The sequence below is a fragment of the Panthera pardus genome, unplaced genomic scaffold (genome assembly GCF_024362965.1).
Source record: "Panthera pardus isolate Hobbes unplaced genomic scaffold, ASM2436296v1 HiC_scaffold_6, whole genome shotgun sequence".
Lineage (NCBI taxonomy): Eukaryota > Metazoa > Chordata > Mammalia > Carnivora > Felidae > Panthera > Panthera pardus.
The window spans coordinates 127,064,260-127,089,277 of record NW_026526991.1 but is presented as its reverse complement, the minus strand read 5'-3'; the positions used below and the strand labels follow the sequence as shown (position 1 = coordinate 127,089,277).

At 47.0% G+C, this 25,018-nt stretch overlaps 1 protein-coding gene and 1 non-coding gene across 2 annotated transcripts in view; both read right to left on the bottom strand.

The window, feature by feature from the left end:
- FAM171A1 (family with sequence similarity 171 member A1) overlaps positions 1 to 25,018 on the bottom strand; it is a 134,789-nt gene that overhangs the window by 92,498 nt on the left and 17,273 nt on the right. The gene's annotated exons all lie outside the window — the stretch shown is intronic.
- LOC128775122 (U6 spliceosomal RNA) lies at positions 15,346 to 15,452 on the bottom strand. Its single transcript, XR_008419774.1, has one exon. It is a non-coding gene; the product is annotated as a U6 spliceosomal RNA (small nuclear RNA).

Below are 25,018 nucleotides of genomic sequence, written 5' to 3'. Positions count from 1 at the left end.
CCTTCCTTCCTTCCTTCCTTCCTTCCTTCCTTCCTTCCTTCCTTCCTTCCTTCCTTCTCTTCCCTCCTTCCTTCCTTCCTTCCTTTCCTCCCCCCCCTTCCTTCCTTTCTCTCTTCTTCTTTTCCTCCCTTCCTTACTTTCTTCCTTTCTGTAGGCTCACGCCCAATGTGGGGCCTGAACTCATGACCCTGGGATCAAGAGTCCTATGCTTGGGGCACCTGAGTGGCTCGTTGGTTAAGCCTTCAACTCTTGGTTTTGGCTTAGGTCATGATCTGACAGTTCATGAGTTCGAGCCCTGCATCAGGCTCTGCGCTGACATTGCGGGGCCTGCTTGGGATTCTCTCTCTCCTCTCTCTCTGTCCTTACTCCACTTGCGCTGTCTCTCTCCCAAAATAAATACTTAAAAAAAGAAAAAAAAAAAAGAGTCCTATGCTGTACTGACTGAGCCAGCCAGGCACCCCCAGTGCAAACACTTTAAAACCAGTATCTATCTACTTGCCAGGAAAAGCTTCTACATTCAGTACCACTAAAAATACACCATGGTGAAAAAATCCACACAGAGTGGAAACCAATTCAAAGTGGGGCATCAAAAACGAGAGGGCTGGTGGTTAATCAGTTTTCCAAGAGTGCCACCACATAACTTTTAGTTAGAATTCTTGAAACCCATAAATAGGTGGCCAGTGAAATGAGTGACTGCAAGATAAACCTGAGTCCTAATCTCCACCCCAAAATGTGCAATATTCGAGATGGAAACTGGCATGCATCATGTCTGATTTGATTAACAGGGAGTTTAACGCCCAGGCAGCGACTTGGCCTATGCCCAACTGAGACCCCACTCTTCTTCTCCATCTCTTCTTCAGGGAAGATGAAGTTATTTAAGTAGAGAGGCAGTCCACGCAAGCAGGCACGGGAGACCATCCCCGTGCAGCCCAGATCCTCCCCCAGTCCTCCAAGGATACATTAAAGAAACTTTTTTTTAATGTTTATCTTTTAAAAAAATTTTGTTAATGTTTATTTATTTTTGAGAGAGACAGAGACAGAATGAGAGTGGGTTAGGGGCAGAGAGAAAGGGAGACACAGAATCGGAAGCAGGCTCCAAGCTGTCAGCACAGAGCCTGACGCAGGGCTCGAACCCACCAGCCCTGAGATCATGACCTGAGCCAAAGTCGGACGCTCAACTGACTGAGCCACCCAGGCGCCCCAAATGTTTATTTATTTTTGAGAGAGAGACAGAGACAGAGAATGAGTGGGGGAGGGAAGAGAGGGGAAGACACAGAATTCGAAGCAGGCTCCAGGCTCTGAGCTCTCAGCACAGAGCCCGATGCGGGGCTCGAACTCACAAACCACGAGGTTGTGACCTGAGCTGAAGCTGGACACTTAACCGACTGAACCACCCAGGCGCCCATCTGAGGATACATTTTTTAAGAGGTTCACCCTCTTATCCTCCTTGGGGGAAACATTCTTTATATATCGCCATCGAATGTATTTTATTCCCAGGGCATAACATAATGCTAATATTCCACATTTAATCGTATCTCTGGCAATCACCATCTCTGCCGGGCGCTAAAACATTTCGGGCGGCCTCATGCACTATCCGTCTATCACGCATGCCCGGCTCGGACTCACTGTCTGTTTCCAGTGGTGGTTTGACTCACGTCACACCCATCTACCCGCGGAACGGCGAAGAGGTCTCCTAGCGACGATCTGAACATCTACTTAACCGCCGGTGTCTCTTCGAGCCTCAGATGCAAGGCTGAGAGAAAAGAGCCCACGAAAAAAACCACACACACAAAAAAAACCGAATCAGCCCATCCGGATCCGTGCTGTCATGATAGGAAGCATGATTTCGTCACGGGTTTAATAACAAATCGCAGGCAGAGCAACCTGGGCTAACTAGAGGCCCTCCCACTTGTAGTCACTCTCTGAGCAGAAGCATCTGTACTGATGCCTCCCCCCCCCCGCACCTGTTCCCTGTACCCGAGGACCCAGAACAAAATGGAAGAGCGACGAAAGCGCTAAGACCGGAGACATGGCAGGGGCACAGCACACACAGGGGCTGATGACCCGTAAGTGGCAGGAGCAAGCCGGGTACATCTGAGTAAGAGGCGCTCTCCTCCCCTGTCCTCCTTCTCTGACGCAGTCCCGCGGCACCTTTCTTGCAAAGTCTACACACAGAGGGCACGGTCGGTGATTTCCGGTTTCATTTTAACGCAGAGAGAACCTGAAGAGTTCACACCTGAAAAGCAACCCGCCCCCGAATCCTTCCGGTCCCTCACGACCTTCCACTCTTAGGGCTGTTATTCCATCCACACCTTTCTTCAGTGGCTGGCCTTAGCCGAATCTTTCCAGAGCTTCAGTCTCACAGAAAGGGAACTTTCCTTCTGCGCTTCTGTGGCTAATGGAATCTTGAATGAAAATCAGCTACCGGCCAGCAAGAACTGGCGATGCCAATGGGAGAGAGGACGTCTCTAAACAAGCCCTCGGCATCCAGGGCAGGGCTGTGTGGCAGGCTCAGGGGGTCCGCCGGCCGTGCATCTGCTAACCGTGCACCCGCTGGCCCTGCACCCACCAGCCGTGCACGGCACCAAGCCCGCGTTCCACGTGTGGGCGCCGGTGACCCGGCCAGCCTGGAGTGCTCACGACACCCAGCTCCGCCTCCAGGTAAGCGGAGGACAACCACCTGCCTCCTAAGGTAAATGCCTCTTTCTTTCAAGAGGTCTTGCCAGCTCGCCTTTCTGCTCCAGACTTGTCCGTGGGGGCAGCAGTTAACTGGGCTTGTGCATCTCAGCTGCATCTTGTGGCTCACAGACCCAGCCAGCCTCATCCCGGCTCCTCTCTTGTACTCCATCCTTCCAACCCTACTTCAGACCCCTGACTGTCCCCAGCATGCGGCTGTGCCTTCGCCCCAGCCCTTCTCCCGGCCTCTCCTCTCAGCTCTGTCCGCCCAAACCCCACCACCCGTCCAGGCCTGGCTCAGTTCCACCCTCTCTGCCCCCTGCCTCCAGGCCCTTCTGCCCCTGACACTGTGCACCTCAGCCACTTCTGATCTATGCTCGGGTTCTACCCACTTGACTCCTGGTAGTTACGGATCATTAGACAGATGTGTCATGTGCTATGCCTCTAACTCTCCTCCAGTCTGCTTCTGTTCTGCTGGGACTCTGGGTTTCTTAAAGCTTGCTGTGTTCTCTGGCAGAATTAAGCTTTTTTAGTTCTATTTTTTTTTAAGCTTTATTTTGAGAGAGAGAGACAGAGCATGAGAGGGGAGGGGCAGAGAGAGAGGGAGGCATGGAATCCGAAGCAGGCTCCAGGCTCCGAGCCATCAGCACAGAGCCCGATGTGGGGCTCGAACTCACAAACCGTTGAGATCATGACCTGAGCCGAAGTCAGACGCTTAACCGACTGAGCCACCCAAGTGCCCAAGCTTTTTTTTTTTTTTTTTTTTTATGTTTATTTATCTTTGAGAGAGAGAGAGAGACAGACAGAGTGTGAGAGGGGGAGGGGCAGAGACAGAGGGAGGCACGGAATCCGAAGCAGGCTCCAGGCTCCGAGCCATCAGCACAGAGCCTGATGTGGGCCTCGAACTCACAAACCGTGAGATCATGACCTGAGCCGAAGTCAGACATTTAACCGACTGAGCCACCCAGGTGCCCAAGCTTTTTTTTTTTTTTTTTAACGTTTATTTATCTTTGAGAGAGAGAGAGGCAGAGTGTGAGCAGGGGAGGGGCAGAGAGAGAGGGAGACACAGAATCTGAAGCAGGTTCCAGGCTCCAAGCTGTTTAGCACAGAGCCCGATTGGGGCTCCAACCCATGAACTGCAAGATCATGACCTGAGCTGAAATCAAGTCGGATGCTTAACTGACTGAGCCACCCAGGCAGCCCCAGAATTAGGCTTTAAGACTTGCGAAACCTCAGAACTCAGAACCTATTTCTTTGTCTCCAAAGCACATGCTCACCTTCCCTCCTGACTGGGCCAAAATGCCACCTCTGGGGGAACGGCAGGGGCGGATGCAGCATGTGACGACCGAGGGTAAGTGCTGTTTTACTCTGACCCACTTGAAGATGAGTCCTAAAAGGTAAAGAGAAATTGCTTGGACAATCCCATCATTCTCTCTTCTCATATTCAGTTTTAAACCATTATTACCTCAGACTCCTACTTATAAACTATGTTTCTGTCTTCAACCTCATGCAGATGAAGCACATCCAGGTCACATCCTCCCTGTAAGCACTCGGAGGGCACCCAGGATGAGGAAATCTACGATGAACTGTTCAGTAAAAGAATCGCCTTTCACTCTAAGTGTCCTCTGATTTATCAGTTGTAAAAGTTGAGATTCTTCTATTTTATGTTCTGTGAACAACCTTGTATATATCGACTGGAGTCCTGTGTCTTCCCCCTGCCTCTCCTGTAACCCACTACTGTGTTCACAGTTGGTTTGTTGAAATAGGCTCAGTGAGTAATTAAAAATAAGTCTCACATGGCTACCTCTGGTGGGAGTGACAGCTTCTAGCTCTTCTTGGTTTTTTGGGGGCAGGAGGACACAGCCACACCTGGTGGTTTTTCACCACTAAAATGTGGCAACAATGCATTCGAAATGATTAACTGTCTCCCTCTTCCCTCGAGTACCCATCAAAAATCGATACGAGCTCTAAATTTCAGATGAAGCGTTCCCCTGAAACACAAAATTAACGGAGATCAAATCACTAGGAAGTGGTGTGGGGTGCTGGTCAAAGACTCTGGAACCAGAAGAGATGGGTTTAGTTCCCAGCTTTGCTCCTTGCTAGCTAAATAGCCTGGAGGCCGCTACCTCTCTGTCCCAGACCACTTACCTCACAGGTGTTAGGGGAATATCAAGTCCATGCACACACAATGCTTAGAACAGGGCCTGCCATGTGCTGAGTGCTTACCAGCTCTTAGCTACTATTATTATTTCTACGAGGATAGCAAAGATGACTTAATTGGACATTCTATCTTTCTCAGTAGGGAAACTTGTCTCGTTGCTTAAATCTATCAGTACTTTCATAACCTATAAGAAAAAATCTTTTTAAAAATAAATTTTACGTTACAGTAAAACCTTTGATGGTGATTAACTTGTTTTGCGAGTGTTCCACAAGACAAGCAGACATTTCTAATAAATTTTAACTTGATAAACGAGCGATGTCTTGCAATATGAGTAGTACATGACGCCAGATGTCACATGGTCGCAATGAGCCAATGGTTCTCTCTCTCTCTCTCTCTCTCTCTCTCACTGCAGGATTGTGGGTGATTGTCTCCCATGCTTGGATGCTCCGTCTCAGGCCGCAGTGTCTGGCAGAAATCAGTGATTTTTCAGAACGTCGGAGGGCGCCCACAACTGGCAGTAGTGTGTTTTTTGTCACTCCAAAGCACCGAGGGACAGTCCTTTGCTTTTCTATACAAGAGGAGGCTTAGGAATGCTTTGCTTCATTCTAGGTCAGGCTGCCTGCAGATATACACCCTTTCCTGTGCTGCCTTATTGCCAGTTACGTTAAATATGGTATATGACAAGTTTATTAGTACTGTAGTCAACATCCGTGCGAGCATATACAATGGCCCCCATGCAGAAAAAGGTTGAAAAGAAAGGCGCTAAGAAGAAGATGATTATGGTGGAAGTTAAGAAGGAAATCGAGAAGCACGATCGAGGGATGCGAGTGGCCGAAATTTCAAGGTTTTATAAGAAGTCTACATCTGTATCTCGTCTGCAGAGGAGGAGGACAAAAGATGCAGGAATCCCTCGCTTCAAATGAGATTAGGGAGAGGTGTAAAACGTGGGAAACGGTGCAAATTTTGTAGAAAAGCATCACCCGAATGAGGTTCTAGCAGCACAAACGATGAATCTGTTTAATGACAACGCAATGTCATGTTTCCACAAAATCTTCAAAAGGAGGCAAAAGCAAGTGTCATTGGACAGGTTCCTCGTTAAAGTTGCGCGAAAAGAAAAAGATTCCGTTGAGCTAGTAGACAGCAGTGATTCCGTTAGTGATAGTGAAAGTTGTCCTACACAATAACCCTCTGCTCTCTTGTCTCCCTCACAACAGCCATGAAGGTTTTCAAAGGTAAGTGCAGGTTGTTGATTTTTCTTTATATTTTGTATTTTCTTTATGATTTTGTATTATAGTACAGTACTGTAATCACTTTTTTTTTTTTTTTTTAATTTATTTTTGGGACAGAGAGAGACAGAGCATGAACGGGGGAGGGGCAGAGAGAGAGGGAGACACAGAATCGGAAACAGGCTCCAGGCTCCGAGCCATCAGCCCAGAGCCTGACGCGGGGCTCGAACTCGCGGACCACGAGATCGTGACCTGGCTGAAGTCGGACGCTCGACCGACTGCGCCACCCAGGCGCCCCCTTTTTTTTTTTTTTTTTTTTTTTTTTTTTTTTATGTAATCACTTTTATGTGAATGTTTTTGGGTTGTGGAATGAATCATCTGAGTTTCTATTACTTTTTACGGGGAAAATCGCTTTGATATATGAGTGCTTTGGATTACAAACCTGTTTCCGGAACGAATTATGCTCGCAAACCAAGGTTTTACCATATTGGTTTTCATCAGAAACTGGGATATTCTGAACAGGAGTAGGCAGGTGCCCTGAAGTGTAACGCTCTAAGTATGTGAACAGCGATACCCCGTGAGAAAGGCTGGAGCTGCCCCTCTTCACACCCCACCCGCTCCTGGATCAGAATTAGCCTGAGCTCCAGTCTTCTTGGGCTGTGGCAGTATAGGAGTCTGGCTGCCTCTGCTGGGTCGAGGTGATCACTCTTTCTTCATCGGCTGCCTTGATTTCCTCACCGATTTTTGTCTCCAATCCCTACCCAGCCCCAGGGATTTGGCAACCTGTTGTTCAGACAGCTCAGGCCTTGGCAAGAGTCTCCATATGCGGTTCTAGCATCTACCGAAGCTGACATCCCCAGGGCAGAAGTGCACTTGGCCTCTGACTTATCAGGGTGGAGATCAGAAACCACATGTCCTTGCAGCTCAGAAAATATTCAAAACAACCTTGTAAAGAGGACAAAATTCACAAAGAACCTGTGGCTCAGAGGTTAAGTAATCTGCCCTCGGTCACACAATAAGTAGGAAGCCCTGGCAAAGCCACGGCAGCAGCAAGTCCCCGTGGTTGTGGCCGTGGCCCAGATTCTGCTACAACCACAGGTGAAAGGAAACCCTTAAGCATGACGTGGGCAGAAAGGCTGAGAATCTGGCTAGAGGGCACAGAGCAATGTAAAAAACCAAGTGCAGTGTGTGTGTGTGTGTGTGTGTGCGCGCGCGTGCGTGTATTTTTTACAGACACTCATTTCTGAGTTTAAAATACATATACTAACTTGAACTAATAATGAAGAGTTTATCAACAGGAATCCTGACCGACTATCCGTAATGAATAGGTAAGGAATGCAGGGACACCTCTGTTGATGGGGAGTCCCCAACATCCTGTGGAGATTCTATTTGGCTCCAGGGCTGAGACCCATGATCCAGATTATGGCAACTGGCAGAGCCCATTTCCCTTCTCCTCCCCCACGATTTCTGTCCTGGGCACATGACCTGAGCAGAAGCAGTAAGCACGAATGACAGAGCTTCTTCTGGAGATGCTGGGGACAGTGGTGCAGATGGTGCTATGACCCACCAGAAGCCACATGCAGGATCCCAAGGGGAGATCCTTAGAATCAGGTTGACACCAAGAAAAGCAAAGCAGGTGGAGAAAAGAAACCAGGACGTTCAGCGGCATTGCTAAGCCAGATCAGTGTCTGGCGGCCCCAGCACTGTGCCTTTCGGTTTTCTAGTTTCATAAAGTGATCCTCCGTTCATTGCTGAAGCCAGCCTTAAGTTGTGCTTCTTTCTTTTTAATGTTTATTTATTTTTGAGAGAGGGAGGGAGGGAGGGAGGGAGAGAGAGAGAGAACAAGCAGAGGAGGGGCAGAGAGAGGGGGACAGAGGATCCAAAGCGGGCTCCATGCTGACAGCACAAAGCCCCATGCGGGGCTTGAACTCGCGAACCCGGAGATCATGACCTAAGCCAAAGTTGAATGCTTAATCGACTGAGCCACCCAGGCGCCCTTGAATTGCGTTTCTTTTTACTTGTAACCTGAAGAAGTCCTGTTGCAGGAGGCATTTAAGAAAAGCATTTTCTTTACCGCATAGGACAGCACCGCAGGTGGCTGAACACTGACGAGTGTTTTAATTTGCTTGGTGAATATTTTCCTCCTCCGAGACAGCTGAGATCAACAATAAGCTTCGGTCTATTCCGGACTGAATTATTTCACTATATTGTCAAGATCACGATTCCCTAATACTTTTACAGTTATGCAAAACCATCTTCAAGAGCGACGGAAGGGCAAAAGGGAATGAAAGAGGAAAAAGGAGAAAGGCGTCTATGTATATAGTGAAGGGAAGAGACGCGACAGATATTCAGATTCCACAGATTAGCACGAAGACTTCTTTCAGCCATTATTAATCAGATCACCCTAAACAGTAAACAAAAGCAGGCTACCAATCAAAAGCTTTTTAGTAAATTCCCTCTGGCACGCATGTGAATGCCACCCACAGGCAGTCTTTTATGAACCTTCTCCACCACTGTCCCAGAAGCACTCATTAAGAAGAACCGTGTTGGCATGAGAAGCCTCTATAGCATGCTCGCACACGCATGATCTCAATGGAACGTGGCACCATCCCAGGTGCCCGGGAGGTGTGGTCAGCCCTGTGCTGCAAGTGAGGGAACTGAGGTCTGCAAAAGTTGAGCACGTTCCTCAAGTTCACAGGAATAAAAAGCCAGGAGATGGAAGATTCTGGTCTTCTAACTCAACTCCAAAGGACTTTCCACCATATCTATCACCCTGTCCTTCCCGGTTCTACAAGGATCTTCTGCCTATCACAGTGAGCAGGCAGACACCAGAGAAATCTTTGTACATTGTATAAGAGAAAAGGACAATCTAAGAATGGAATGACCAACATCTTAATATATTTTTTTAATTAAAATTTTTTTTCTTAATGTTTATTTTGTTTATTTCGAGCATGCTCGAGTGGGGGACAGGCAGAGAGGGTGACAGAGGATCTGAAGTGGGCTCAGAGCTGACAGCAGAGAGCCGTATGTAGGGCTTGAACTCATGAGTTGCAAAATCATGACCTGAGCCAAAGTCCGAGTCTTAACCAACTGAGCCACCCAGGCGCCCCTAAATATTTTAAGTTAGCTCTAGAAACACACTCCACCACACTCCCAGCTTCTACAGCCATGTCTTACCCACTTCGGGCACAAAGCTTTGGTTGGAAATTACTGGGAATATCCCATGTGCAAAAACCAAATATATGCTCCTATGTGCTGAAAACAGCACTGATTTTTTATTTTTAAAAAACACAGTTAAGACTTAAGAACTCAAGTGTAATTATCCAGAAAACTTAAAAACTAGTACTAGCATTTAGAGGCATTTGTATTAAAAAAATTTTTTTTAATGTTTATTTATTTTTGAGACAGAGAGAGACAGAGCATGAATGGGGGAGGGGCAGAGAGAGAGGGAGACACAGAATCGGAAGCAGGCTCCAGGCTCTGAGCCATCAGCCCAGAGCCCGATGCGGGGCTCGAACTCACGGACCGTGAGATCGTGACCTGAGCCGAAGTTGGACGCCCAACCGACTGAGCCACCCAGGCGCCCCGAGGCATTTGTATTTTAAACTCGACTTCTTAGAGACATAACCAAGCATCGACCTGGTATTTTCCTTTCTAGGGCATGAGAAATAATATTTAGTTTACCTGGCATTTCCTCAAAGTCAGTGATGCCCAGCAGTTCCTCTTTTACTCCTCCTCTCTTTTAAGCCAGAGAGTTTTTATACTTCCCAATGCCAGTTTGCCTCCAGCAGAGATAGGGCCACATTCTTCCACAGAAGGGCAGATTCTGATATGAGGGCTGCTTGTCCAAGGCTCTCTTTTGCATGATATATATGTAAAGGGTTTTCCAATCTTACCGCGTGGCAGTGGTGATTCAAGTACAACGTCTTCATGAGCTAGACGGGACTTACCAACCTGAAATAACTAGTGTCATTAACAAACTCATAGATGTAGGCTTTCGAACACAAATCAAGTCCCAGGGACTCAGGGCCCAGGCTTGCAGAAGGTCCAGAGCATTCCAGCTGCTCTATTCGCTTATCCTCTACGATCTGACACCGTCTGTTCCCTCCTCCTGATCTCCTTGACAAGTCTCCTCAAAGTTCATCTGAGGAACAGATCAGCTTAGAGCAATGAATTTCAGCTAATTTGCCTGGGTCTGGGTCTAGGTAGGAAGGAACAGTTTGGAATCACTTTGCGATCTTGGGGTGCTTACAGTAAGAAAAGGTGAACAGGATCTATTAAGGGGTGTCCTAACAAGCTGATCAACACCCCCCCACCTTGCTCAACACCCCCAGCACAGAGCTGAGCACAGACCTCATGCACATACAGCAGCTTTCACTTTATCGTCACTGACGCCACGAGATAGGCTGCGTGTCACCATCTAACGTTGCTCCCAGCAGCCCCCAGCTGCTCTTCTTACCGCCCCTAACCCCACCTAACCCCTGGGTCCTGGGGACATCTGTCCATTCAGTGTCACTCTGGGGCTCTCTGCTCCTGGGGTCTGGGATCAGGGGCCACTCATGCTTTTAAAACTCTCTCCCCTATAGCTTCTCAACCTCCTGGTCACTGTTTCCCTGCTCCCTGGGGATCCATTTCAACATTCAAGGTGTTGGCATCAGCCTTCCTACTGGATTCACTAGCCCAGTTTTCAGATGTGCCTCTGGAACATCCAAAGACCTTGTGCCACAGAATTCCTCCTCCCAGACCTACAGCTCCTGATTTTCCTTTGTGTTCCCAATCCTAAACGTGGCACTACAGACAAACTCACCCAGATGTTACAACTCTGTTATTCTGGCTGCAGTGAAACTAAGGTTTCTCTTTACAGAACCTTTTTGAGGAGTGGTTTAACAGCAATAAGGTTCTTCGGCAGCCCCTCCTCTTTTTAATGAGAAATAGAGCTCTAGAAAAATGGAAAATGTCCTCTGACCTTGGATTTTAGAAGTTGGTCTTGTGATCAAAGAGGAGACACGATCACCTCCTGGCTCGCCACTTACTGCTGATAAATACTCCTGGCATCAAGGCTGCTCTAGGAATCAGAAGATTGGGGCTGGCATCTCTTAAACCTTAAACAACTGATTTACAAAAAGTTCAATCTATGAAACATTTGGTGGTTTACTACCACAGCAAGTAACCTTACTTTCATTTATACTCTGTTGGAACAGCTCACTAAATTTAACAAAATGCCACAATGCATTTATAGAACATTCAAGACACGCACACGTGCGCACACATACACACAGGAGAATATTACTCAGCCACGAAAAAGAATGAAATCTTGCCATCTGCAACATGGATGGGCCTTGAGAGTATAATGCTAAATGAAATAAGTCAGACAAAGAAAGACAAATACCACATGATCTCTTTTATACATGGAATCTAAAATATAAACAAACAGGGGCACCTGGGTGGCTCAGTCAGCTGAGCGTCCCATTTTGGCTCAGGTCATGATCTTGCGGTTCGTGGGTTCGACCCCTGCATTGGGCTCTGTGCTGACAGCTCGGAGCCTGAAGCCTGCTTCAGATTCTGTGTCTCCCTCTCTCTCTGCCCCTCCCCTGTTCACCCTCTGTTTCTGTCTCTCTCAAGAAAACTAAACATTAAAAATTAAAAAAATAAAAATGAAAACAAAAAGGCCAAACAAAACAAGCTCATACATACTGAGAAGAGATTGGTAACTTCAGGAGGCAGCAGGGGTGGGATGGGAGAAATGGGTGAAGGGGCTCAAAAGGGAAAAAGAAAAAAATTTTAAGAGAATAAACTTACATTAAAAAATGCTGCTGTAAGAAATCTATTTGCTTAATGGAAAGGGTTTTTTTTTTTTTTTTTGGTTGCCAAAAAACCAAAAATCATGATCTTAAAGTACCTCATCAGGGTTTTCAAACAGAAGGAAAACAAAACTTGGGCCAAAGGAGATAATTAAATTTTAAAAGCCATTTAACATTTACAAGATGTATATATACCTATATAGCACTAATGTTGAGATTTGAAACATAAAATGCTAAACTTGTTTGAATCACAACTTGAAAGTACAATACTTTTATCTTTGTTTCCATCGAGGTGGCGTAAAAGCATGTACATGGAGATGTATTGCTTTCTTTCCCTCTGATACAGACTAAAAAGTGAGTGAGAAAGTGGGAATAAATTCCTAAGATTGGTAATCAAGGTTAGGTTCATTTTTATCTTCTACTAGACTCAAGCTTCTGACTCATTTAACCTTCTATTATTTACCTTGACTTGTAATACAGAGAAATTCTTTCATTCTCTGCCAGTGTCCTTAGATTCTTACTCAACAACTGGGACTTAAGACAGCATCTGGTGTCAGAGGTCCTTCTGAGTGACCACTGTGAAATCTGTCATTTATACCTGAGTCAACAATGCAGTATTCTCAGGGAGGAGGGAGCAGTAATGAAAAGGATGTTATTCAGAGCACAGTACCCTCAAAAACGGAGCTGAGAGAGAGGGAAGCCTACAGGGTTCAAGGCCACCATCTGTCATCCAGGTTGACTGGGGTCACTGGTTTTTCTCTATATCCCTCCTGAGGCAAGGCTGGGCTGAGCAATACCCAGAAGGACAGACACACACACACACACACCAAAATAAGAAAGGAAAAGGAGCACCAAATAGGGCAGTTTTATCCATGAAATAGATCTGCCTTCCACATGCAAGAGGGAAAAGCTTTTGACCTGATACTTGAAAATCAGCAGTGGCCAGTGTTGGGGTTGTGGGGCAGGTAATATGTGGAGTTCTCAAGAGTGCACAGCTATGTGCAGAGACATTCTCTGTGGACCGAAAAAACTTGCGCCCAATGTATTCTTTGATTTTAAGGTGTAGCTTTACTGCTCCACTTAATATTTCGTAAACGGGGATGTGTTTGATAATCAGTGTGGGCCTATGATATGGTAGTGTCTGGGCAGAATCAAGGAAATCCTGTATGTTCCCTGCTGTTATTTTCAGCCCTATAGAAAAAGGGTTTCGGCTACTAAAATGGGATTAAATGTAAATGGTTAGGACACTCACATAACCAACATATTTTCTCTACCGAATGATACTGTGTAATGCTTGGGTGTGTGTGTGGGGGGGGGGGCTATAAACCATTTTGATACGAAACAGGCTCTCAGATTCAAGGATTTAGGGGTCACTGTCCGGTACTAAATTTTCTAAACATGGTGGAGACTGACCGGACCGCATCTACTTTCCCACTCTGACAATGTACTTGAGCTCTGATCGTGGTTCTGTCTGAATGGACCATGTTGTCTTCCCCAGGGACGAGCTGAGACCGACTGCTCTAAAGGTCTATGCCCAACACCCATGGGCCAGGTGGGAAATTAATGCTGGAAATAAAAGCCCCCCAATTCTGACTTTTCTTTAAGAAGATAACACTTTCAAACCCTCAGCTAGCTACCCTGAGCTCTGAAATCCTGGGGTTCTCAAATCAGTGCTGAACAATCTGAGGAGGGGTGCTCCACAGGTCTAGGTCCGGGTGCCAGGACCACAGCTGGGTTTCAAAGTGTTAGATTCAGAGACAACCTGCCAGCAGTGGGCTTGGCGAGACTTCTCGAAGCTTTGGTTTCTCCAAAGAGAGAAACCGTATGGCTGTGTGCTATAGACTGATCTGTGTCATCCTCACCTTCTTATGTTGAAGCCCTAACCTCCAACGTGACTGTAGTTTTGAGTTAGGGACTTTAAAAGGTGATTAAGGTTCAATGAGGTCCTAAGGGTGGGGTCCTATTCCAATAGGATTGGTGGTTTTATAAGAAAAGGAAGGCAGTAGGGGAGCCTGAGTGGCTCAGTTGCTTAAGCCTCCGACTTCGGCTTAGGTCACGATCTCACGGTTCCTGGGTTTGAGCCCTGCGGTCTCTGTGCTGACAGCTCGAGCCTGTAGCCTGCTTCAGATTCTGTCTCCCTCAATCTCTGCCTCTCCCCCACTCTCACTGTGTGTGTGTGTCTCTCTCTCTCAAAAATAAACATTTAAAAAATTAAAAAAGAAAAGAAAAGGGAGGCAGACACAAACACTTTGGAAACAGCTTCATTTATGATCAGGTTTGCTCCAGGTAGACCTATCTCTGAGAAAGTTTCAAAGCCCTGTCTTGGAGGAAAGGCACCCATTCATGGTTAAGTCCAAGGGTTTGGGGGCCGGATCTGTGTTCGAGACCCAGTTCTGCCACTTGGAGTCATGCAATCCCAAGAAAGGGGTTCCCACCTGGGGAAGTCTTCCCTTTTTCACATGTAGAACTGGGATAAGACAGCAGCATCAGTTAAGGAGGCTTTTGGCTGCGAACACTGGAACACTAGGCTAGCGGTGGCTTAAACAAGCAGGGGTTTACATTTCCCAAAGAACAGGAAGTCTGGAGGCAGCAGGGGCCGGCCGGGCTTAGCTGCTCGGCAGTGTTGTCCAAAACTGGGGTTTCTTCCAGAGGTTCAACCCTCAGCGGGTTGGCTTTTGTCACTTCCTAGTCAAAAGTGTCATCACTGGAGCACGGGCTGTCACAACAGTGTCCAAGTAGAAAAGAAGGAAACGGGCCACAGGGTTCCCTCTCCCCCCGGTGCCTTCCACTTATCAGGAAGCAAAAGCAGACAGGGACATGCTTTCACACCCCAGAACGGGGTCCTGCACTAGGGTGACCCCAGCCCTGAGGATGAGCCCACGTACTCTGACACCTGAACAAAACCAGGGTTCTGCCAGCAAAAAGAGGGGCAGTGTAGACTTTTATTAGTGTTTAGAGAGAAAAGTTACATGAAGTATGCTTGACACAGTGAAGTGTGGGCTATTAACAAATTATCAATAAACACTGATTTATTAATAAACTAATACATTGTCACCTTTCACTAGAACCCGGAGTGACCTGATAAACTCTATTTCCCTCAGGGAGACTACTTGATGAAATCTCTATACAGAAACATTCAGGTCTGTGTGTCAAGGAGCCACAGCAGAAATTCTTGGAAGATGAATTCTTAAGGGAAAAAATGTAAGCAAATGATATTTTACCTGTAGCCTCATACTAAACCTGAAACTTGTCTGATGTTCTTTTTTTTTTTTTTTTTTTTTAGTGTTTATTTTTGAAGGAGAGAGAGACAGAGAGAGAGAGTGGGAGAGTGGCAGAGAGAGAGAGAGGGAGACATAGAATTCAAAACAGGCTCCAGGCTGTGAGCTGTCAGCACAGAACCCGACTCGGGGCTCGAACTCACAAACTGTGAGATCATGGCCTGAGCTGAAATCAGATGCTCAGCCAAGCCACCCAGGCGCCCCAAAATATGAAACACTTCACAAATTTGTGTATCATCCTGGTGCAGGGGCCATGCTAATCTTCTCTGTATCGTTCCAATTTTAGTATATGTGCTCCTGAAGCGAGTACAAAGTGTTCTTAAACGATAGTTCATACCACTGAATCCTCTGGGATCTGAACAAGGTATTCACGGAGTATCTTTAGTGTAAATACACTGAAGGCCTTTGGAAAAGAGGGGAAGAAAAACCCTCTTTCAAGATTGTTATGGCTCACTTATCATGGTTTTAAATAAACTTCTACTTAAAAGACAACATGCTTTTTTTTTTTTTTTTTTTTAGCAGGCAGACTATATAAAAAGTCCAATTAAACGTCTTCATGGAAACACTCATTTTGCAATTAACTCTGAGGTCTGATTCAGATGAGTGTGACCTGATCGTGAAAACTTAAGAGCTATAGAGGGGCCCCTGGCTGGCTCAGTCGGTTGAGCGTCTGACTTCGGCTCAGGTCACGATCTCATGGCTCGTGAGTTCGAGCCCCGCATAGCTCAGAGCCTGAAGTCTGCTTCGGATTCTGTGTCCCCCTCTCTCTCTCTGCCCCTCCCCTCGCTCATGCTCTGTTTCTCTCTCTCTCCCAAGAATAAGTAAAACATTTAAAAAAAATAAATAAAGAGCTATAGGAACTAAGTGCTCATGCCTGGATCTCCCATGTGCAAAAAATAGATTTTGTACAGGGGGAAATGCTAATAGTTGTGTAATCCTAAAACTGGTAGGTACCCTTCCCACCACCAGCCAGATTTCATCTTGTTCCGATTCAGACCTGGAACTGCTGGGGAGAACAGTCATTATTTTGCATGCTCTTTCCCAATACGTATAAAAATAAACAATACTTCTGATATGATGTCAGACTGAAAAATGGATGCCAACTAATAAAGGAAATAGCAATTAGCAAAGTCATTCATTATGGTTCTGCTTTTGCTTCTGTTGCTTGTTGATGCCCATAAAACAATAAATTCACGATAGTAACCCAATATTTTATATACATTTTCCCTGAAATCAAAGTAAAAGAGATCGAGGACATCTGTGACGAATATATTCTGCTAGTATTAGGGGTCCCTAAATTTGATTATGGTATATGGCATATATTTTCTCCCATAAAACTTGTATTTTCAGCTAATAGGCATCACCTTCTAAAACCACCTTACTTCTATCTCCAGCACCAACGGTTACCTTCCTCCTTGGGGATTATTTTATTTTTTTAAGACATGTGATTTTAGAACAGTTTTAGATTTACGGAAAAATTGCAAAGACAGTAGAGATAGTTCCCATATAGCTTTTACCCAGCATCTTGTAGCAAAATCTGGTACATTTGTTATAATTAATGAACCAATGCTGACACATTGTCATTAACCGAAGCTCCTCCTTTATTCAGATTCTTTAGTTGCCCCCTAATGTCCCTTTCCTGATCCAGGCCCTCATCGAGGGAGTTGCATCACATCTAGTTGTCATATTTCCTTAGGCTCCTCTTGGCTGTGACAGTGTCTCAGACATTCCTAGTTCTTGATGACCTGGGCACAGTTTTGAGGGTACTGCTGGGTATTTTGTAGAATGCCCCCAGTTTGGGTTTGTGAAGTGTTTTCTCACGGTTAGACTGGGATTAAGGGTGTAAGGAGGAAGACCCCAGAAGGAAAGTGTCATTCTTGTCACATCAAGGGTACTATCAACACAGCTATTGATGTTGACCTTTGTCACCTGCCTGTTTGTTCAGTTCCTCCTAATGAAACAAGTAATCGTAGAATTACTTTCTCCTTTCCACAACTCATACGTGAGGGGCTGGAGGTTTTGTGACCTTGACAGCAGAGGAGTGACCTCACTTATTTCGGTTCTTGTGTATAAGGGATGTGTCTCCTCCACTCACTTGCTCGCTCACTCACTCATTCAATCGTTCATTCATTTGTTCCTAGCAGTATGGACTCCTGGATACTCAAGAGTTAATTTTTAGGAAGAGGCAGGAGCGCGTCTGGGTGGCTCAGTCAGTTGAACCTCAGACTTTGGCTCATGTCAGGATCTCACAGTTCATAAGTTTAAGCCCCACATCGGGCTCTGTGCTGACAGCTCAGAGCCTGAAGCCTGCTTCAGATTCTGTGTCTCCCTCTATCTCTGTTCTTCCCCCACTCACACACTCTCTCTCTCTCTCTCTCAAAAATAAACATTAAAAAAAAATAAAAGGAAGAGGCAGGAAGGGATTTTGTTGTATTTGTGCACGTGCAAAGGCTGGGGAGGACGGGCCGCTGTGCGCACAGAGCTGCTGGCCTCCCTCACGCCGACCAGACTCCCGTCACACACCAGACTGATGGCCCACAACAGTGAACTTTCTGCCACAGTAACATTACAGAGTCCTACATGCTGCAGAACTCTGGACTCTGTCTGAGCAACCAAACTGCAAACGCTGAACCCACCATATGCCAGAAGCCCTGCTGCCCATGTCAGTGCCCATCCTGGCCTTTGTCCTCAGCTCCCACAGTCAAGCAACTGGCAAACTCCAGGCACGATGCTCGTAAACACCCTGAGTCGGCATCCTATCAGGAGAATGGCTGGGACCTACAGCCCACCCTACAGCCTCTTGCACAGACTTGTGTACACGGTGGGGTACACGGTACCTGGGCTTTCACTCAAGACCGTGAATTTAGGAGAAACAATTCTGCAGGTCTTGATAGTGAGTATATATAGATAGTGGGAACTGAGCAGCGAGGGGCACATTATGTATGAAACACAGCAGGTGATGTAATGGAGGTTGTACGAAGTGCTAAGGGACCCTACAGAGAAGTCATATGAGGAGATGACAGCTGATATGGGGCCAGAACAAGAAGCAAGAGTCTGAGATGGGGAAGGGGGGAGGGTGGATCTAATTTGTAATCATTTATCAGTATTTTCTTTCTTTTTTTTTTTTTATAAAATTTTTAATGTTTGTTTATTTTTGAGGGGCGGGGGGAGAGGGAGAGAGGGAGCAGGGGAGAGGCAGAGAGAGAGGGAGACACAGAATCTGAAACAGGCTCCAGGCTCCATGCTTTCAGCACAGAGCCCAACATGGGGCTCGAACTCACGAACCGTGAGATTATGGCCTGAGCCGAAGTGGGATGCTCAACTGACTGAGCCACCCAGGTGCCCCGAGCCTAATGCTTTTAAATTTGCTTATGCCAGTGGGTGACGAACTGCGCAGGTGGCAGAACGTCTAGGTGTGGGAGTGGAATCTGCACAGAGTCGTAGGTACATCAAACCTGAAGTAAGTTTATAATTCGGGGTAAGGGAGGACTCATCTTATCAAAGGTTCTCTCACTGAGATAAACAGCACGGACTAGAAACATTTTCAACTATAATATTTTCTAGTGCAACCTGGAAAAAGCCCCAAATGTTCCATTTTGGGTATTAAAACACCTCTGCTTGGCTCACAGAAAGTCCTACTTGAGAACCACTGGTCCAGGTGACTGATGAGCGTAACACGTTCTGTTTTCAGCAGACCGAAGGCTACACTTAGAAGCCATTCTCCAAATCAGTACAAAACCCACATTAGCAAAAAGAGGCTTCACAAGGCACATTTTGAAAACTTTATTTAATAGTTTCCTTAGTTTTTTCCCAATTGCTGGTAACACCCACTATCCTATTTTTAGCTCCACTGTACATTAATGAAGATCTATGATAAGATACATGTAATTACTTGTGAGTTAAATGGGAAGGCTCTGCTCATAGTAAAAAAAAAAATCGATCTGCCTTCAAAGCAACAGGAAGAAAGAATCAAGGGGGGAAGGTGATACCATGGCAACACGGCTTGCAGAAAGACAAGCTCTGCACACCTTGTCAGCTACTCCACAGAGCTGGAGACAACCCAGGACATACCTGTGCTTCTGAGCATGCTCATGAGATCCTCAGGCACATCACAGAGGCAAAGGGACCCTTAGGCACAAAGAGTCAGATGCCGCTGCCCCCCCAAACAGGGGGAGGTCCACATAAACAGTAACAGTAACGACAACAACAATAATAACATAATGGAAGGCTTCTATCTCCGTCTGACTTCTGAGTCTGCCACGCTCAAAATACTGCTCGGATTAACCCCCGTGATGTCAGCATCGGGACCACAGGGACTATGTCCGGGATTTGCAGGCCCACCCCCAGAGGTCCTGATCTGTGAGGCAGGGCCCAGGATTTGCATATTTAACTAGCATCCCGGGATTCAGATGCAGGAGGTCCTCAAGGACACTCGGAGACACAGTGATGCGGGGTGCAAGCCACAGGCGGTCTGTTGACCAAACCAGCCCACTTTACCCCAGGAGTCACCCCTCAAGACTTTTATCATCAATCCTTCGTTCTGTGCAGTGTGTCGATGTAACTGTAGTGGTGTTAACCTGGGACGGTTAAAGTGATGAATGGAAAGTCGAGTATAATTAAATGCCAGCGCTGTTACGAGCTTGTCGCACACAGAACGGCGGAGCCAGGCTGCCGATTTAGACTCTTTGCCAGTCAGGGTGCCTCCTAATTAGTTCCGCAACCGTATCCCGTTGCTAAAAGTCTTGAGGGGTGATGACAAATGGCAATAAACATGACTACAGCTCCCAGAAAATTTTAACCGCGATTTGAGGGACTCCAGGATGCCAAGTCTGACCCTCTCCAGTCCTATTTATATATAATTTTTAAAATGCATTTGGCACACACATGACTTTCTGACCATTTGGGCCATTACGTGAACAGCTTAGAAACCCAACCTTAGAGTCACGGCCCAGCATTAAATCTGCCTTGTGTTTACTCCGTAAGCAGAGGTTCTGTCCCTTATCTGCACGCTGACACTCGGGGAATATTTCAAGACAAGACACAAAGATGAAAGTCAGCACGTCTCAGCTCTGGCTGACACAGAATCAGAGGGGGGGCTTTGGAAAAACTACCCATATTCAGGCCCCCCGAGACTTCGAACTTAGAGTCTCTGGGGTGAATCCTGCTGATGCTCCTGGGTAATTATAACGTCCACCCAGGGTTGAGCCCCACTGGAAATGCTTGTTCCTCCCAAGACCATGAGCATCCTGGAGGGGGACATGGTTTCTCCCTCTCTGCCTTTCAAACCAATACGTAATAAATTATCGCTGAGCTAAACTGAATATATTTGCCTATCGGACTGTTTCCACGTCTGTAGAGGGCAAACAGCCTCGAGGACCGAAGACTGGGTTCACATCTGTGACCTCACCTTCCCAACCAAACAACACTGGCACAGCTGGTCCCACACCTCCAGGCTGAAAGACGTGCCTGTCACTGTTCCTCCCGCTTAATGAGGGCTGAGAAGTGCTTCAGAGGTGGGGCTGCGATTGCAGTCGGCAAAGGCAGGAGCCTTCACCAAATATGAGGACGACGTCCCTCGGAAAGTCACCATGACTGAAAGGAGAGCTAAAAGACGGTTAATCCCAACAAGTGCCTTCTGCTGGCAGTCAGGGTTGCCAGATTTAGCGACCTCAAATGTAGGATGTCCCGTTACGCTTGAGTTTCAGATGACCAACAAATAATTTTTAGTGTAATTATGTTCCATGCACGATTTGGGCACCCTTATACTAAAAATTTATTCACTGTGTGTCTGAAATGCCACTCAACCGGGTGTCCTTAGTTTATCTGCAGCTCCAGTGCTAATGGTCCCAAAGTCAATTTGTGTGAGTTTGTTTTGGGAAAAAGGGATGGTGGTATTACAAGATAAAAACATCTGAAAACGCTGCGTTTTGTTTCCCAACAAATGCTTTGGGAGTCCCAGGCATAGGGGCTGTCTAGAATAAGATATAAGCAGAGTATCCATCTCAGTGACTTTTCAAAGAACGGGGTTCTTCAGCTCCGAACAAAGGACACAGCAGAAGAGAAACTTTCGTTGTGGGCCACAGCTGAGCAAATTTATCAAACAAAGGAAGCATTCAACTCACACTCTGTACCACGCTCACACACGAAAATTCAACAAACTGGATGCAGAAACCAGAAACAGTGATGCAATTTTATGTGGCTCATCTTGTGATTATGAAGTTCTCTTTTCCTGTTTTTGCTCCTGAGAGAGGTGGAGGAAAGGCACAGTGGAAAGAGGAGAAAACTGGCCTTACCGGATTTGCTCTTTCAGCAAAGACACTGAGGACCAGATGGGAGGCAGTTCCGGCCTCAAGGAGAGACGGACGGACTGCCCATGTGTACCACACAACTGCTCAGTACCGGGCGGGGAGGGTTTTCTGCTGTGCCCTCAGCACCTAGAACAGTGCCAGGAATACGGAGCCATTCAATAAATATTTGTTGAATGAACAGCAAAGGTATGCACACAGACTTGGGAAGGGAAAGGGGGAGCCAGAGATGGCTCCCGAAGGGGAGGATGCCTGAGGCTTTAGGAAGAGCAAAGATGAGTCAGTACAAAGCCCTCGGGCAAGGGGGGGTGGGGGGGGGGGGTGGGTCCGAAGGTGCAGCACAGCGAGCATGTTGGACAACCACGAATGAAGACCCCTGGCCAGTAAAGCCCAGGTGGTGCTCAGGGGGAAGCGGGAGGACTGCCCTGGGGGTGGTCGGGGGAGATCTGGGGGTCCATCAGCTGACAGCTGGAAATGGGCCCCAGTGTGGAGCAGATGCTCTGAGGGGTTCAGGGCTGGAGCCCGAGGTCACAGCTTTCTCTCAAGAGGAAGAGGAGGAAAGGGGAGACCCGATGGGGACTGAGGAAGGGCAGCCCAGGCAGGAGACCAGCCAGGAGACGCCTCTGCCATGGAAGCTGGGCCGCATGTCATGGAGACAGAAGTACCGGTGTCAGAGGAGAGCGGGCCGGGGAATGAGCGCTGGCTGTGGCAAAAGGGGTCCCTGAGGAGTGGTGGGGGAGGGGGATGGGCAGCAGAGGGTTACAGGGTGAATGTGGGGGTGAGCAAGTGGGGACACTGAGCGCAGACCGCAGCATTCCTGGCAGCGGAATGGAAGAAATCGTACGCGGGGGCTCTGGGGTCCGGTGGGGGGGGCTGTTTCACAGGTATGTCCTCGTGGGGGGAAAGGCCTCCAGATCTGCTGAAGATGAGAGACAGAGCCACAGTCTGGGACGTGCTGACTGCACAGCTCCGGGCTCAAAGCTGGAATGCGATGGGCCAGGCCTCGGGGGTTTTCTCAACCTCCTCCCCCTCCAACTCCCTCCAGGAACCTGGTTTGCGGCCGACAAGCCCGGCCCAGTGGAGCCTAGAGCTCACTCCTGAGCACCCAGGCTCTCATCTGGACACGTGGTACTTCTTCTGGAGGCAAGGAGATGAACGTTTCAAGAGGAAAAGGACGGGGGCACCCAACTCTACCTCCTACTTTTAAAAGCACAGAACAGAAATACATACAACCCTCGTGAGGTGGAATGTCAAATGCTCCCACGGATCATCATTTTACCGGCCCCCTGAAGGTCTTCTGGGACTCTGCAGGCAGCCAAGAATCTCCAGGGAGATAAATTACAAAAAGGCCACTTAGGAATTTCGTTGCCTCAGCAGGGCCTCACCCACCTTGCACACAGGGACGGAGAAGAAAACACGGCTGGGGCGGCAGGCACAGCCTGCTGCTGGTATCTGAGTGTGGTGCAAAAGCCATGTCTTTCGAATAAAGTGACTCAGAAGTCTAGTCATTAGTTAGCCCTTAAAAAAAAAACACAAAAACAACTACGGGTGAGGGGTGCCTGGGTGGCTCAGTCGGTTGAGCATCCGACTTCGGCTCAAGTCACGATCTCACTGTCTGTGAGTTCGAGCCCCACATCGGGCTCTGTGCTGACAGCTCAGAGCCTGGAACCTGCTTCGGATTCTGTCTCTCCCTCTCTCAAAAATAAGCATTAAAAAAAAAAATTATGGGGAAAAAAGGGACTCTGTAGCTGAGTAACAGTGGTCAGCTATTCTTTATTTAAACAAGCCCAAACAGCAGGCAATAAGTGACTTATTCCAGATGCAATCCACACAAAACTAAAGATCATATACTAACATAAAACCGATAAAAATGTGCAAGCTTTACTGTTTATAACAGCCGTACTCCAATTAAAAAGAAGGTACAGGTACAGAAGCCTGGGTGGCTCAGTTGGCTAAGCATCCAACTTTTGGTTTCGGCTCGGGTCATGATCTCTCATGGTTCGTGGGTTTGAGCCTTGCATCAGGCTCTGTGCTGACAGGGCAGAGCCTGCTTGGGATCCAGTCTCCCTCTCTCTGTCTGCCCCTTCCTCACTTGTGCTCTCTAGCTCAGAGTAAGTAAATAAATTTTATTTAAAAAAAAATTTTTTTTTCAACATTTTTTTAAAATTTATTTTTGGGACAGAGAGAGACAGAGCATGAACAGGGGAGGGGCAGAGAGAGAGGGAGACACAGAATCGGAAACAGGCTCCAGGCTCCGAGCCACTAGCCCAGAGCCTGACGCGGGGCTCGAACTCACAGACCGCGAGATCGTGACCTGGCTGAAGTCGGACGCTTAACCGACTGCGCCACCCAGGTGCCCCTAAATTTTAAAAATTATTAAAAAGAAGGTATAAAAAGATAGTTCAGCGTCAAATATAAACAAGAACCAGAATGGTATCAGTGTTTCTATTGCCCTGAAATATTTTTTCCTGGCTTAAAACTATATGCAGCATGGCTGGAGACGGGCCGCAGGCAAATTAAAGATAATCAAACCAAAAGTCACTCAGAGCTACGCAGGGTTTTCATTACACAGTTAGTACATGATGAATGAATATTTTAATTGTATGAATGAAGTAACCGAGTGGGAATTCTTACCTAAAAAAAGGCCCGCAATTCCTTCTAAGTCACAAGTGATGTGGGTTCCGCCCCAACACCTGAACATATTAAACCAGCTACCTCTCTTGAACGTAGGCTTTGAAAAAGGTGAGAATACATTTTCTAGGTAGCTTTCTTAAACCGCAAGGCTAAAAATCTGAGGAAAAAGTAGCCAGATTCAATCGATGGCTTCCTGGGTCTGCTTCTGCCTGTCCCTAAATATTAGGACAGGATGGGCAGTGAACAACCTCACCAATTCAAGTGTGGTCCAGCGACCAGCAGCACGGTAAGAGTTACAGCATCTTAGGGGCCACACTAGACCCACTGACCCGGAATCTGACAAGACCAGCAAGTGATTCGTATCTGCTTTCAAATTTGGGAAGCAGTGGTGAGAACTGGCTTTCTGTTTTGGCTCCCCATCCCAAAGGTTCCACGGAGCCCGGGCAAGTAGCCTCAGAAAGTTATCAAGTGCTACTTTGATTATATTGGCGTTTCACTTTATAACTTCTTTCAGTTTTATTTCACCTTTGCTCTGAGCCATAAAGCTGTCTGCCTTTTCTTTTTTTTATTTAAAAAAAAAATTTTTTTTTAACGTTTACTTATTTTTGGGACACAGAGAGACAGAGCATGAATGGGGGAGGGTCAGAGAGAGGGAGACACAGAATCGGAAGCAGGTTCCAGGCTCCGAGCTGTCAGCACAGAGCGGGGCTCGAACTCATGGACGGTGAGATCGTGACCTGAGCCGAAGTCGGCTGCTTAACCGACTGAGCCACCCAGGCGCCCCTGTCTGCCTTTTCTTTATCCATTAGCCTTAATTCTTCAAAGTAATTTGGCTTCATGCTAGCCCCTAAAACAGTGTCAATTTTAAATTATGTACAGTAATAGGCTAGGAGGAAATGGAAAATATTTCCCAAGTTCAATTTTAGATAGGATTATA